The 15,013-nt window shown below is 37.0% G+C and overlaps 1 pseudogene; it reads right to left on the bottom strand.

Annotated features, from left to right (window-relative positions):
- Window positions 1-14,015: 14,015 nt before the first annotated feature.
- Window positions 14,016-15,013, bottom strand: LOC125361440 (annotated as a pseudogene).

Consider the following 15,013-nt stretch of genomic DNA (forward strand, 5'->3'; position numbering starts at 1 on the left):
TTCTATGGTTGCTGTTTTCAAATACATGGCTAATTTTTAATAGAGAATGGAATATAGACCATTCAGTGTTGTCTTCAAAGGTAAGTATAGAAGGGATGGATAGAATTAATAGAGAATGGTTTTAAATAAATTGTTGTTTTTTGAGCACTCTTCCATGATTATCATGGTGAAAAAAATAGATTCATTAACTATCATAGATCTTTAGGAGCTGAACTGTGAATCTGAGTAGTTTAAATATGTGATGGGAATACATGAAAATTAGAATTCTCCTTCCAAAGAGATGAGAAACCAAAGTAAACTACTTTGTTCTACAAGGACTAGATCTCACACAAAGTTGCATAATCTAAACTAGACTCATGCTGAAACACAAAATTATAACTCAGTTGATTCTCTCCTTTAAATAAATACTGGGTTTCTAAAGTACAACAGTACATCGTTTCAGTGTATTATCTTTCTCCAGATATAAATTCATGGTGCATATTCATAATTTTCTCTCTAACCTCACTTCCCCTTGTTTTACTTCCCACATTGATCAACTACATTGTATTTAATTTAATGCTGCCACAATCCCTTTATTATACTTATTTATTGCTCTCATTTAAGTGTCAAAACAAGTTTACTTAACTTCAAGTTGATATAGTAGAGATAAACAGTAACAAAATAACAGTAAACCACAGGTAGGATTTAAGCTGATATTCTGATGTCAGTTACAATTTTCTTCCATTAGAAGTTAGATGGCATATATGAACAGTACAATAAGTAATTTTTTAAATTAAATGTTCTAGAAGTGGAAGTCTGACTCAGGTGATAGCATGACATCCTTGATTGAAAAAAGAATTAAATGTGGAATTCTAGCACAAAATAATTAAGGGAAGAGATTTCCTTATTATCTGTCAAGAGTTATTATACAGGGTATACTTATAAAGTTATTCTGAATGATGAATCTGATATAAGTAAATAATGAGACTGTTTCTATCAGCATATGATGTAGCCAAATACTCACATTATCATTTGTAAAAAACTAAAAAGTGGAAAAACCACCAAGATCTTATTATTTATTACTGTTTTCCCAATAATCTCTGACAGTTGTTGCTATACTGTATATATATGTTTCTACTTGTTTTTATTACTTAATATCAGAAGTAGGGTTGCAAGATTAGATTCCAAATAAGACACAAGTAGTTTTCTCATCTACAAATGGAGACTACTACCAATAACTTCCACACAGAATCGTAACAGTTAAGTTGGGTAGTGAACATAAAGGTCTACACCCTAATCATAATTATTTTGATCCCTCCATATTTGTTTGTATGATAGGAAGCATGTTATGTAAATAATATGTATATCAACCCTATGTCCTGATTTAGTTTACTTTCCTATTTTCTGTAACTTACTTTTTAAAGCAGATAATCAAGTAGAGGCAATAATGTAGTCAACATTTTTATAGTTATGGTTTTGTATGTACATATGGTAGTTATATTGAGATAGAATTTCAGATTTCCCCTAAATGCTTACATTTTATTAAGAATTACAATATGTCATAATTATGTAATTATAATACTATTTATTAAGAATCATAGGGGCTGGGAATATGGCCTAGTGGCAAGAGTGCTTGCCTCCTACACATGAAGCTCTAGGTTCGATTCCCCAGCACCACATATATGGAAAACAGCCAGAAGGGGTGCTGTGGCTCAGGTGGCAGAGTGCTAGCCTTGAGCAGGAAGAAGCCAGGGATGGTGCTCAGGCCCTGAGTCCAAGGCCCAGGACTGGCCAAAAAAAAAAAAAAAAATCATAAACTACAATCTTTAAAAGATGTTCAAGTAGTTATAATTTATACAATGTTTACATTAAACTTTATTAATATTAAGGAATAGCTTCATAAGTAATATCAGTAATAACCTTATGTCAGTCAGTGAGTTCAGATTCTAAAATACAATTTGCATATAAAAATGACAAAGAGTTAAGCAGAAAATTTGTCTTTGGCAAATTCTAGAGACATGTGAATAATGCCTTGGGCACTGTGTAAGAATGGTGGTCACACATCTACAATTAACAATTGATTCCATGGGTGTGTATGTGTATGTGTGTGTGTATGTATGTGTAAGTGTGTGTGAAAGAATGCCAAGTCAAAGAATGTCAAAGAAATACTTAGGAAACTGTGATGGTATCTTGCAAGACTAAGAGGTATGTTAAGATTACACACAAGGGCTGGGGATATGGCCTAGTGCTAGAGTGCTTGCCTCCCATGAAGCCCTGGGTTCGATTCCCCAGCACCACATATATAGAAAAAGCCAGAAGTGGCGCTATGGCTCAAGTGGTAGAGTGCTAGTCTTGAGCAAAAAGAACCCAGGGACAATGCTCAGGCCACGAGTTCAAGCCCCAGGATTGACAAAAAACAAAACAAAACAAAAAAACCCACAAAAAACAGATTCACACAAAAGTTCCAAGTGAGAAATAACTTGGTATCTTATGGAAGTATAAGAAAATCTGTTTTTACTGAAGTGTGAATTCAGAAAGACAGGTAAAAATGATTTGATGGGGCTGGGGATATAGCCTAGTGGCAAGAGTGCCTGCCTCGGATACACGAGGCCCTAGGTTCGATTCCCCAGCACCACATATACAGAAAAGGGCCAGAAGCGGCGCTGTGGCTCAAGTGGCAGAGTGCTAGCCTTGAGTGGGAAGAAGCCAGGGACAGTGCTCAGGCCCTGAGTCCAAGGCCCAGGACTGACCAAAAAAAAAAAAAAATGATTTGATGCATGTGCAGATATAGACAGAGTTCAGTTTATCTAAGAATTCTGCTTGATCATGTGAAAGCCTTTGAAATTTAACTTATGTGCACTGGGTAGCCATTAAAACATTCTGATCAATGTTTGTTTAATACAATAACTGCTGGATTCAGAATGTGCTGCAAAATAGAAGACTAGAATGAGAGAGACCAGTGATTTAGTATCACAGCAATAGCAATTAGAGTTTAGAGTAAGCATCTTTTAGAATGTGTAAGCTAGGTGCTGGTGACTCATGCCTGTAATCCTAGCCATTTAAGAGGCTGAGATCTGAGGTCTATGTTTGAAGCCAACATGGAAAGGATAGTCTGTGAGATTCTTACGTTCGAAGAAACTACTCAGAAAAGCTGGTGTTGTGGCTCAAGTGGTAGAGCATGAGCCCTGAGTAAAAAGAGTCTCAAGGACAGCACCCAGGCCCTGATTTCAAGCCCCAGGACTTGCAAAGACAAACAAACAAATAAATAAGCATAAATAAAATGAAGTGATTGACAAGGCATGGTGAGATAGATTTTATTTAACTCTTGAGAAAAAAGGGTCTCAAGGACTCTACCCACATTCTCGGCATAAACAACCAAGTTTCCATCTAGATGGAAAATGAAGAACTAGGTCCTGACAGGCATGGTCAGAAAAGAAACAGAGAATTCCATTTCTGTTCATGTGCAGACATGAATGCACTCTTTAATCCACTAAAATAGATACCAAACACAAGGTTAAGCCACTAAAATAGGCAGCATGCTTGACACAGTGTTTGCAGTTCAATGATGAGACAGAAATAGAAATATACAGTTCAAATCTTGAGTATTAACACAGACATAAGGACTAGGGGCAAGAGAAGAGCATGAGTGTCAAGTGGGACTGGGGAAAAGTTTGGAGTTGAGGGCTAAAAGAAATTTTACCACAAGCAGAATCACAGAAAGTGAAAATGGACAAACCGGCATGGTACAATATACCATCCCAGGTAGGTATCAGAGGTTTGCAATCTGCAAAGGGCCAGATATTAAATCTGTAAGCTCTGTTTATAAAGGGCTAAGAAGAAAAACATCAATTAAAGGTTTATAGACACTTGTATAATAAAAAATAAAATTTCAAGCTGGGAATTGATGGCTCATCTTTAATTTTACCTACTTTAATTCTAGCTACTCAGGAGGCTGAAATATGAGGATCATGTTTCAAAGCCAGCCCAGGCAGAATAGTACATGAGACTTATCTCCAATAAACTACTCAAAAGAAGCCAGAAGTGGAGTTGTGGCTCAAGTAGTAGAGCACTAACTTTGTGTGAAAGAAGCTTGGGGATAACACCCAGATTCTGAGTTCAAGCCTCAGGACCAGAAAATGATTTTTTCATCATTTTTGTTGAGGAAACGTAATAAACTATTACTAATTAGATTACATTTTTAATAGAGAGTTACTAACTGAGCAATGACATTCACTTTTGGAGGGACAACATTTCAGTTAATTGAATTTCAGAGTTAGTGTTCTCTTTCATGAAAATCAGTTACAAGTATTTATCTGCTAGAACTGATCTATGATAAAATTTAACATATTCCATTGCTGAAAATATCTTTCACAATGACACACATGCACAAATCTCTCTTGTACTGGTTGCATATTCAATGCCATTTAATAGGGCACATTCACTGTATAAGACATTTATTTAAATCTATTAGATTAGGTTCCTATTGTTTTTAGCATAGCAGCACCCTGGAGATGATTGGTTTTTCCATAGAAAATTCTGTGTATACTCATCAATTTCTTGGTTCAGTGGGTTTTTTTCTGGAATATACTCGTATTTTATTTTCTATCTTGTTTTGGGAATCATGCTATGAGTTATTAACTCTTCAGCCCTATCTCACTATAACAATGGGGAGATATGGAAACCTCCTTTACTAATAATTTTGGATTTAGGCAGTAAGGCTATATAACTTCCCAATGCCAGGGAAAGAGAATGAACTCTGAAACTGACCCTGTGACCTAACAGCTCTTTGATATTGGGAAAAGCTAGTTGGAGTCTCTTGTGTCTCAGTTTCCTCTGTAGAATAAATGCAATGGTAGTAATCACCTCATAACTCAGGTGAGAAGATTAGACAAGCTATGTAGGTGTTCATCACTGAGGAATTATGCTATGCACATTGTACTTCATTATTCACCATTGTGATGATATTGATGACAGTGGCACTGATAGCTTTTGTAATACAGCCCAATTATGTGTAAGAAACGCCACTTCTTAATCTACTTTGACTTGTCAAAAATAGGTCTGCAATATAGGCCTTTAAGCAGAACTGACTGCTCAGAGGAAAATCACTGCTGCTCAGGCCAGCAAATCGAAATGCCACTAGAGATTTGTGCCTCAAAGGTGGCTTCTTGGCAAAAGTTACGGTTCTGGTGCGTGGGTCATTAGCCCCCTCCTTAGATCCATCCTGTCTCCTCACCTAAGTTCTCCCTCCAGGTCTCAGCATAGGCCACTGGGAGCCTCAGTTGCTGTGCACCCTTGAGCAGCAGAGGATCTCATTAACAACTTTTTAATGAGGTCACAGTCAGTAACTGTTCATTAAGAAATTGGTTTGTCTGAAACCCCAGGGGTGGGGGAGCCTGAGGACAGAAGCCAGTGACAATAGAACCTCGCCCACATGGAGCAGCATGAGAGGAGAAGTATAACCTGCTCTTAGCTGACTCCTAGGCTTTCCCTGTTAGATCTCCAGGGCCCCTGGCAGCTTCCAGACTTTGGAGCTGCAGACAGAGATCTGAAGGGACTAAGGCCTTTGTGAGAAAAGGTGACAACAGAGCCAAGGGATCCCAGTTTGCTCCAGCTTTTCGTCTGCAGAGAGTTTTGAGAAAATCAGATGTTCTCCAGGTTTATTTTTAGATGCTGTTGTGGGTGGAATGTTATTCTGGGGAATTAAAAAAAAAACTCATTTGCTTTCCATAGTGAATGTCATTGCTATTCTTCGCACACATGCAAGTACATATTCTTGGCATTATTTTCCGAATCTTTTAACCTCTTGGAGGTTCCGTTAATGTTGTTCCCTCTTAGAAATCCAGTCTGTTTAGTGTTTGAACACATAGCCTCTGTATAGATGAAATATGACCAATGACTTACATGCCATAATTAGAGCTAGTTCCTCCTAATTGGCCTCCTTGCCTCTAGTCGCACTGTGGTTACACACACTACTTTCCCACCCATCCTCCCAATCTCTCACGGAGTCCTTTCCAAATACACGCATAACGCTTATCATGCAATTCTTCATCACTAGAATAAAGCCCAAGTTCTTAGCATGTCATGGAGCCCTTACAGTTTAGCTCTAGCTCCTCCTTCCATCTTTAGGATTGAAAATAAATTTCCTTCTCCATACTGATGACCTTGTTCCTATTTCCTTTTCCCAAAGTTTCTTGTATTTGTTGCCAGAAATTTTCTAATAATAAATTTTATTTCTGTCATTATTTTCTTCTTTCAAAAATATGCAGTTTACATTGTGTGGTATGTATATGGTATTTTCTGCTTGACTTTTTAAAATGAGCCTTAAAAAATTTAGGACAATTTTACATAAAAGTTGCAATGTACATAGAAAAGTTCGCATAGAACTTACATGCCCACATCCAGCTCCACTTGTAACTAACACCTTTCACTAACATGGCACGTTTGTCCCAATTAAGGAGCCAATAATGAAATGTTATTACTACCTAACATCTGCACTTTATTTGCATTTTCTCAATTCTCACCTAATGTCCTTCTTAAGGTGTAGAATCATGAGCAGGTTAATACATTGCATAAAGCCGTCTCATCAGGACTAGACTTCTCTTGGTTGTACCTTTCTCTGTGTTTGATGACTTTAACATTTTGAGGAATATTGATCAGACATTTGTAGAATGTACTCTATTTGGTAGTGTGAGACTTTTTGTGGTTGTTGTTCGGTACTGCAGCTTGAACTCAGGGTCTTGAATAAAAAAGCCTTGGCTTTTTCACTCAAGGTAGGCAATATACTACTTGATATATTTTTTTTTTGCTGGATAATTAAAGATAGAGTCTTATGAATTTGTTTACCTCATCTGGCTTTGAACCTCAGTCCTCAGATCTCAACCTTCTAAGTTGCCAGGATTATAGGTGTGAGCTACAGGTACCCAGCTGCTTGAAACTTTCTTAAGATTAGACTGTATGGGCTGGGAATATGGCTTAGCGGTAGAATGCTTGCCTTGCATGCATGAAGCCCTAGGTTTGATTCCCCAGCACCACATAAACAGAAAAAGCTGGAAGTGGCACTGTGTCTCAAATGGTAGAATGCTAGCCTGGAGCAAAAAGAAGCCAGGGACAGGCTAGAATATGGCCTAGTGGCAAGAGTGCTAGCCTCCTACACATGAAGCTCTTGGTTCCATTCCCCAGCACCACATATATAGAAAACAGCCAGAAGTGGCGCTGTGGCTCAAGTGGTAGAGTGCTAGCCTTGAGCAAAAAGCAGCCAGGGACAGTGCTCAGGCCCTGAGTTCAAGGCCCATGACTGGCCAAAAAAAAAAAAAGAAAGAAAGAAAAAAGCCGGGGACAGTGCCCAGGCCCTGAGTCCAATCCCCAGAACTGGCAAAAAAAAAAAAAATTAGAGATTAGACTGTAATTAGACTGTTAGACTGTAGTTATGGTTTTGGAGAGGTAGATTGTTATTTCACTATAATATAATACCAGAAAGTTTTTTCTTTTCTATTTTAAAATTTTTATTATCAATGTGATGTACAGAGGGGTTACAATTACATACATAAAGTGGTAAGTACATTTCTTTTCAAACTTATTACTTCCACCCTCATTTTTCTCCTACCTTCCCTCCTCCCTAATTCCTACCCCCCTCGAGTTGTACAGTTAGTTTACAACATATTGTCTTGTAAGATCGTAGTTGCATTGGTTTGCCTTTAACCTTTTGTCTTACCATTTTGATGTTCTCCTTCCCTTCCCTAATTCAGACAAACATAATTCATACAAACAATACCCAGGGCACCAAAGTCAAATACAGTGACAACAATGGCTAAATAATAGGAAAGATAAATGAAAGGAAAAAGAAATAATTTCACATAGTATGTTAAAAATAACAATGGCAAACCACTTGTTTCCATATCTTGGAGTGTATTTCCCTTAGCATTTGGCTATTGAGCTATTGTGATCATCTGCTAGGACTATCCTAGACATATACAAATTATTACCAATAAGAGGAAACCATAGAGTCTATGTTTCTTTGGGTCTGGTTCATTTCACTTAGTATGATTTTTTTCCAAGTCTTTCCATTTCCATACAAATAAAAACAGCTTGGTATTGGCACAAGAACAGGCCTGAGGACCACCGGAATAGAACTGAAGACCCAGAAATGAACCCACAGACCTATGGCCACCTAATCTTTGATAAGGGAGCCAAAAATATATGATGCAAGAAAGACCGCCTCTTCAACAAATGGTGCTGGCAAAATTGGTGAAACACCTACAAAAAACTAAACCTAGATCCTTATATATCACCCTACACCAGAATCAATTCCAAACGGATCTCAAGGGAAAAGCAGATACCGGGAAAACATTGTCAGAAGTTGTTTTTCTTTATATTGTCATTAGTTGCTTGGCTGATGCGCTATTTGTCAGGTTTCTCAAGTGTAAAGCTACTCATTTCATCTCCTATAGCTGTACTGTTCGATAGGAGATAGGAGCCGCTACGCTGAACCTACCCTCAAAAGATGGGAAGGCACGTTCCAGATGCTGGTGGAGAGCATATATAGAGAAATGACTTGATGTCCTTCTGCTCATGTATTCGTTGATTCCCTCCATATAATTTTTAATTTATTCATTTGTGTATATTAGTATATACATATGTTGGAGCTAGTTTAGAGTTTGCATTCGAATCCAGTAGTACTTCATTTGTTGCTCAAATTGTACAGCTTCTGGCCATGGAAAACTCTTTCATTGGGCTTCTGTGTTTCTTTGTCATAACCCAGTAATGTGTTGTCTCTCCTTTCTTTTTCCTTGAGCATTTACATTCTATACTATCATATGCTACAGGTTTGTTTTAGATATTTCCTGTCCCAGTCTTAGTATCAGGCTTTTCCCTAAAAAGTACTAATTTTTTATTTAAAACGGTATTTGGGAGATAAATCTGTGATGGCGCAGGACTATAATCCCAACTACACAGGTGGTGGAGATTGTGAGGATCATGGTTCAAGGTTAGCCTGATCAAAAAGTTAAACACCATGTTAAACCAATAAGGTAGGTGTGGTGGCAAATATCTGTCACCCCAACTAAGCAGGAGATATGAATAGGAGAGTTGTGGCCCACACAAAAATGTAACAGTTTAATAGAAAAATAACCAAATCAAAAAGAGCCAGGAGCATGGTTCAAAGCACAAAGTACTGAATTCAAACCCCAGTACCACAAAAAATAATAGTAAAAGATGAAAGACAGGTCTGGTTGGTAGAGGTGTACCTGCTCATCTTAATTTTAACATGAATATGATACATATTAAGTCATATAGAATCTCATATCTCATGAAAAACTTGTAGTTCAGTTGTCTCCTATTGTTGAAATAAGGACATTCTTCATATTGTTTTGTAATTTATTTGGGGCTGCAATTTTTAAGTGATTATGATTTTTCTGTTTTCTAAAATACAACTTTAGAAAATCTGGGTTGAATAAGTTAATACTGCTTTATTTTTGCCCATAGAGTTCATTAGCTACTTTGGAGACCATTAGCCCTATGTTACCTGAAGAGCAAGAGAGGAGCTATGGTTATGAATTTTCCTTAATGAGGAGAAGCATAAAACCAAACAACTAAAAAGAATAATCCTAATATTAACGTATATATTTCAGACTTTACCCCTACAGTTTTGTACTTCAAAGACAAAAAGAAGTTCACCTGGGAATCACTCTCTTCAAATCAGGACAGGAGTATGGCCAATGCACACAGTGCAGTCACTCCCATGTGACACTGAAGGCAGCAGTGACCGGGCTTAAACCCACACACTCATGGCTCAGACACGGCAGTGGGTAAGATTTCCCTGGCTCTTCTTCTGACTCTTGTGAAACAGAACTAGAGCTCTTCAGTTACTAAAAGGCATACATGAAACATGAACGTCAGATGCAACTGATCATGGAAGATGCCCCTACTGGTCACAGGCAAGGTGCAATTGCTTAACTGGATAAGATTTCTACTTCCTTTATACTTTGTTGGAAGATCTTATTTGTACTTCTCTTCTCAGGTCTCAGTTTATCATTTGCACAATGTAAGTTGTGTTTGAGTCTACTAGAAAATTTATATCCAGGGTGGGGTTTTTGTTGTTGTTGCTGTCTCCTGCAAAGATTTTTGAGCCAAAAAGCTTTTGGGCCTGGTAGCTTTGAGAGAACAAACATTTCTTTCTGATCTTGGTTTTCCTATGGATAACTGAAGGACGGCTTCCCTCAGAGAAGCATCCACAAGGCAAAGGATATCCATCTTTCTTCCTCACTAGTAGCACATACTAAACATCTGTCAGGAACTGAGGCTCCTCATTTTACTAAAGTAAAAGAAAAGTTCTAACAAAGGAAAGGCAGTCACTAAGAAAAGTAACAACTTGAGAGAAAGAACTCAAGCATGAGTATTGTTGAATTCATGTACTCAATCATCTAATCAGTTATTCCAAAACACATATAACTAGCTTATTCTAGAAAGATACTGGTATGCTTAATGTAGGGAAGATGGCACAGACTGTTACACCCAGAAGGAATATACAAATGGAAATATTTATTGGTAACCATAATATCTGAATAATTAAAAGACTTGAAAAGATACATGAAAACAAAGATGACTAATCCTATCTGAAAGTATCAGAGAACAAATAGTTAAGTTTTAAGAATAAGAAGGACATCACTTTGACAATAAATAAGAAAAAAAAGAATAAGAAGGAGTCAGCAAGGTAGAAGAGGTGTTGTGTATAGTCAGAAGTGATGGCAGCCATTGAGACAAGCTGAACTGATGTGTTCTGCAAATAGCAAGAAGACCAGCGTCACAATAGAGGAAAGAGAGATAATGTGGAGGATCAATGATGACACAAGTTTGTTTGTTTATGTCAGTAGTTGTACTCTGGGCCTGGGCACTGTTCCTGAGCTCTTCAGCTCAAGGCTAGCACTCTACCACTTGAGCCAGAGCCAAACTTCTGGTTCTTAGGGGTTACTTGGAGATAAGAGTCTCACAGACTTTTCTTCCTGGGCTGGCTTTGAACCTTGGTCCTCAGATCTCAGCCTCCTGAGTAGCTCAGATTACAGGCATGAGCCACTGGTGCCCCACAATGTCACAAGTGTATGACCAACATGATATAGCTTATAATGGTTTCACATGCCTTCTTGAAAACACAGTTTTTAATATTACCACTGAAAACTTTCTCAACTTTAAAGTCGATATCAACTCTAATTTCAGTTTTCCATGTCTAATGGAGATATGATAATGCTATTTAAGTCACAGTGTTCGGCTTGGAGAAAAACGAGAAATAAAGCACAAAGCATCCATCGTTACAAACTCAGGAAATACCATCGCTATTGTGATCATCATCAGTTTTATTTCAATGGGTTTATTACAAATATATAATAAATATGGTTCATCATAGCAAATGTGGAAATCTAGACACATGTAAGAAAATAAATTTCCTTCTATTACTATTTGAATTTAAAAGACCTAGATTTTTCTTATGCTCTTTCAGTCTTCTTACACAGCATAGATTTCAAGATGAAAATTGTCTTAGTAAGTAGAGATGTGTCCTTATGTTTCTTTACATATTATATGGAATTATCACACAACCATATGTAATGGCCTTCAAATATTGCTTTGGTGCTTATAGGATATTTTCTTAAATACTTTCTTAAATACGTTCTTCATAGTTGAGCCATTCCTTCATGTGTGTTTATAATCACTTGAAGTTTATCACTACAATGGTCATCCCTAGACACACTAAAGCACAGTTATTGCTTACATCTCTTTATTAGAAAGCCGTTTTAGAGAAAATGTGAGAACACTGAATGTTCTTCAGACAGTTGTGAAAATTTGACTTTCAAAGAAAGTTAATATATGTGATCTTAAACAAAATAAGATATGCCTACTACATTATCCTACATGCTCTTGTATATATACCCCACATACGTTCTCAATACATGCTAGCCCCTCCCTCATCTCTCAAATTCTAGCCAGGTAAGAAAGACTCATTGGGACTAGAAAGATCTATCAGGCTCACTATGGCTCACAACTGTTATAGAAACTACTAATAGATAGAAACAAGAAAATGTTGGGTTCAAGACTCCATCGAAACCAATAAAAGCTAGACATGGCACCATATGCCTAACATCTAAGCCACATGGGAAGCATATGTAGATTGTTCATGGGTCAGGCATAAACACAATGCTCATTTTTTTAAATTTTTATTTTAAGGTTGATGTACAGAGGGGTCACAGCTACATAAGTCGGATAGTGAGTACATTTCCTTTTGAAGTGTCTGCTCTTCCCTTATTTTGTCCCAGTTTTTTCCCCTCCCGACCTTCCTTCCCAACAAGTTGTATAGTGCGTTTTCAACAGTGTCTAGTGAGTGTCACTGCTGCATTGCTTCACCCCTTTCCCACCATTTCTGTGCATCTCCACTGGATTGAATCTCAGCAGCTGAAATGGCTTTTGGAGGGACAAGGTAACAAACAGTACAAGAAATGTATCCAATGCCTAACGTATGAAACTGTAACCTCTCTGTACATCAGTTTGATAAAAAAAAAATTTGAAAAAAAAATAAAATAAAATGCTGTTTATTAAAATGAACACCAAAAAAAAAAAAAAAAAAAGAAGAGAGCACAGAAGTAGTTCAGACCTAACAAAACTACCTGTTATAAACAAAACAAAATCCTCCCACCGGCCCAGTGGAGATATATTCTTTTTTTTATGATAAATTTAATTATTTATTTAGGTGTTTAAGGTCTTGCACTAAATTTTTACAAGCTGGTGAACACTGACAAATTGTTTCTCCCACAGAACTATGACCACACATTCCAAGACAGTAAAATATAGTTGAACTAAAAATACACATCACCATTTTATCAATTATATAAGACAAATTATCAAGTATCCAAATATTAAGTTACACAGCTCAAAAGGCTTATAAAATATTAGATATCTGCTCAATTTCATTAGCAGAAATCCACTTTTCTTTTTTTTGCAAGAGAGGCTTGGAAGTGAAAGGGGGAAAAAATCACAATTCAAACCAAAAATAAGGTGGTAAACAACTTCTAAGTATGGAAAATAATACAGTATCAGAAATCTTATGATTAAGAATCTTAGCTAAAAACAAAGCATTATACTTTAAAAAATATTTACTAAATTAACGAGCATATTCTACATGTTCTGCACAAGACAAAGGCAACATTTTACTAAAAGTATTCAATAGCTCCCTCTCATCTTTTTTTCAGGCCCTCCCTATTAAACTGCACCTCAGAGTGCAAACATTAAATTAACTGTAAGGCTTTTTTGTCTGGAGATATTATTAAAGACATGTGCTTCTGTAACAATGAAGACTTTCAAAATGGATGTTTCCCATAACAGCATAAAGACATATAGAAAGACATTAAATAATCACCTTAAGACTTGGTTAAAAAAAAAAAGCATCAATGGTTACACAAACCTGATGTATGAATGTGGGAGATGTAAACACAAAATGAGTAGGCAAAAAGCCACAGAGGCCCTACAATGTTTGAAATGACTGAAGCAATGAATAAACCATACAGGTCTAGAGTCTGAAATTTTGGTTCTGAATGGTATTAAAAATATACAAGTATTGTGCTGGATATTTTGGCACCTAATCCTTCTAAATTTCTTTTTTTTTTTTAGTTTTTATTATAAAACTGATGTACAGAGAGGTTACAGTTTCATACATTAGGCATTGGATACATTTCTTGTACTGTTTGTTACCTTGTCCCTCATACCCCCCTCCCCTCTCCCCCTTCCCCCCCTGCGGTGTTCAGTTCACTTACACCAAACAGTTTTGCAAGTATTGCTTTTGTTGTTGTTTCTCTTATTTTACCCTTTGTCTCTCAATTTTGGTATTCCCTTTGAATTTCCTAATTCTAATACCAGTACACACTGTTACCCATACACTCAGATAAGATTACAGAGATAGTGTAGATACAATCACAAGAAGGTGATACACGAACATCATCCATAGCAGAAACTACAGATACACATGGGATGTTGAAAGTAGTTACAACTGTGATCTAAATTTCTTATATACTGATAAATATTCTGGCATGGGAATAAATTTAAAAATGTAACTCAATGATTTTTAGGAAAGGTCAATTGATACGATGCTGAACAGCAAGAATTTTTTTTCTAAGTGTCCAAATAGGTCGATAAAAACCCAAACAGCAATTGTGTCAAGCTTCTAGCCTGATAAACTGCTTTGCAATATTCCTATTCACTAAACTTATTCACCAAACCAATATTGTTGGCTAATATGTATGACAAATTAGGTTCCATCTCAAGTTCCATTTCTGAGACAATGGCACCAGGCACCCAGTTTTATTGAATGCAACAGTTGTTTCTGTGACCGTTGGCGTCTTCAAAGGGTAGCCGCATTTTAGGTCGGTACTTTTCCAAATACAGAAGCTGCTTGCTGTTAAATGCTCCACGCCGCTTTTATCTTATGAACTGTACTGCATCTTCATATTTCATTCCACCTTCACTTAGTGCCAGGGCAACAAGCACTGGAGCTCTCCCAAGGCCTGCAACACAATGCACTGCAATACAGCAACCAGGTTCTTCACGAAATTTTATTTTTACAAGACTTAACCAGTCACCAACAATCTGGTTAGAAGGTGGTGCGCCATCATCAAAAGGCCAATCGAGAACATGGATGCCTTCTTTCTCCACCAGAGTAGTGTCATAAGTTGCTTCACATACTCTTACAACTGTGGTAACTCCATACTTCTTAAGTTCCTCAATAAACTTGTTTAAGGTCGCATTGGTTGGATTGTGTGTAATAAGGAATCTCATGTTCTTGTACGTGACTTCCACAGGAGCAGGGCGGTTCATTCGAGCCATGTTAACTTACTTAAACACTCAATAGGGTTATGAAAGAATTTAAAAAATCGAATACAGGAATGATGCAAAGAAACTGAAGTCTACTTCAATATACTCCACTTCAAATTCTCAGTGCTTTATGAAACTGGGAGTAATGATAAATGAAATGAACCTCCTATTGGGAAGTAGCAACTCTTCA

The sequence above is a fragment of the Perognathus longimembris genome, chromosome 13 (genome assembly GCF_023159225.1).
Source record: "Perognathus longimembris pacificus isolate PPM17 chromosome 13, ASM2315922v1, whole genome shotgun sequence".
Classification (NCBI taxonomy): domain Eukaryota; kingdom Metazoa; phylum Chordata; class Mammalia; order Rodentia; family Heteromyidae; genus Perognathus; species Perognathus longimembris.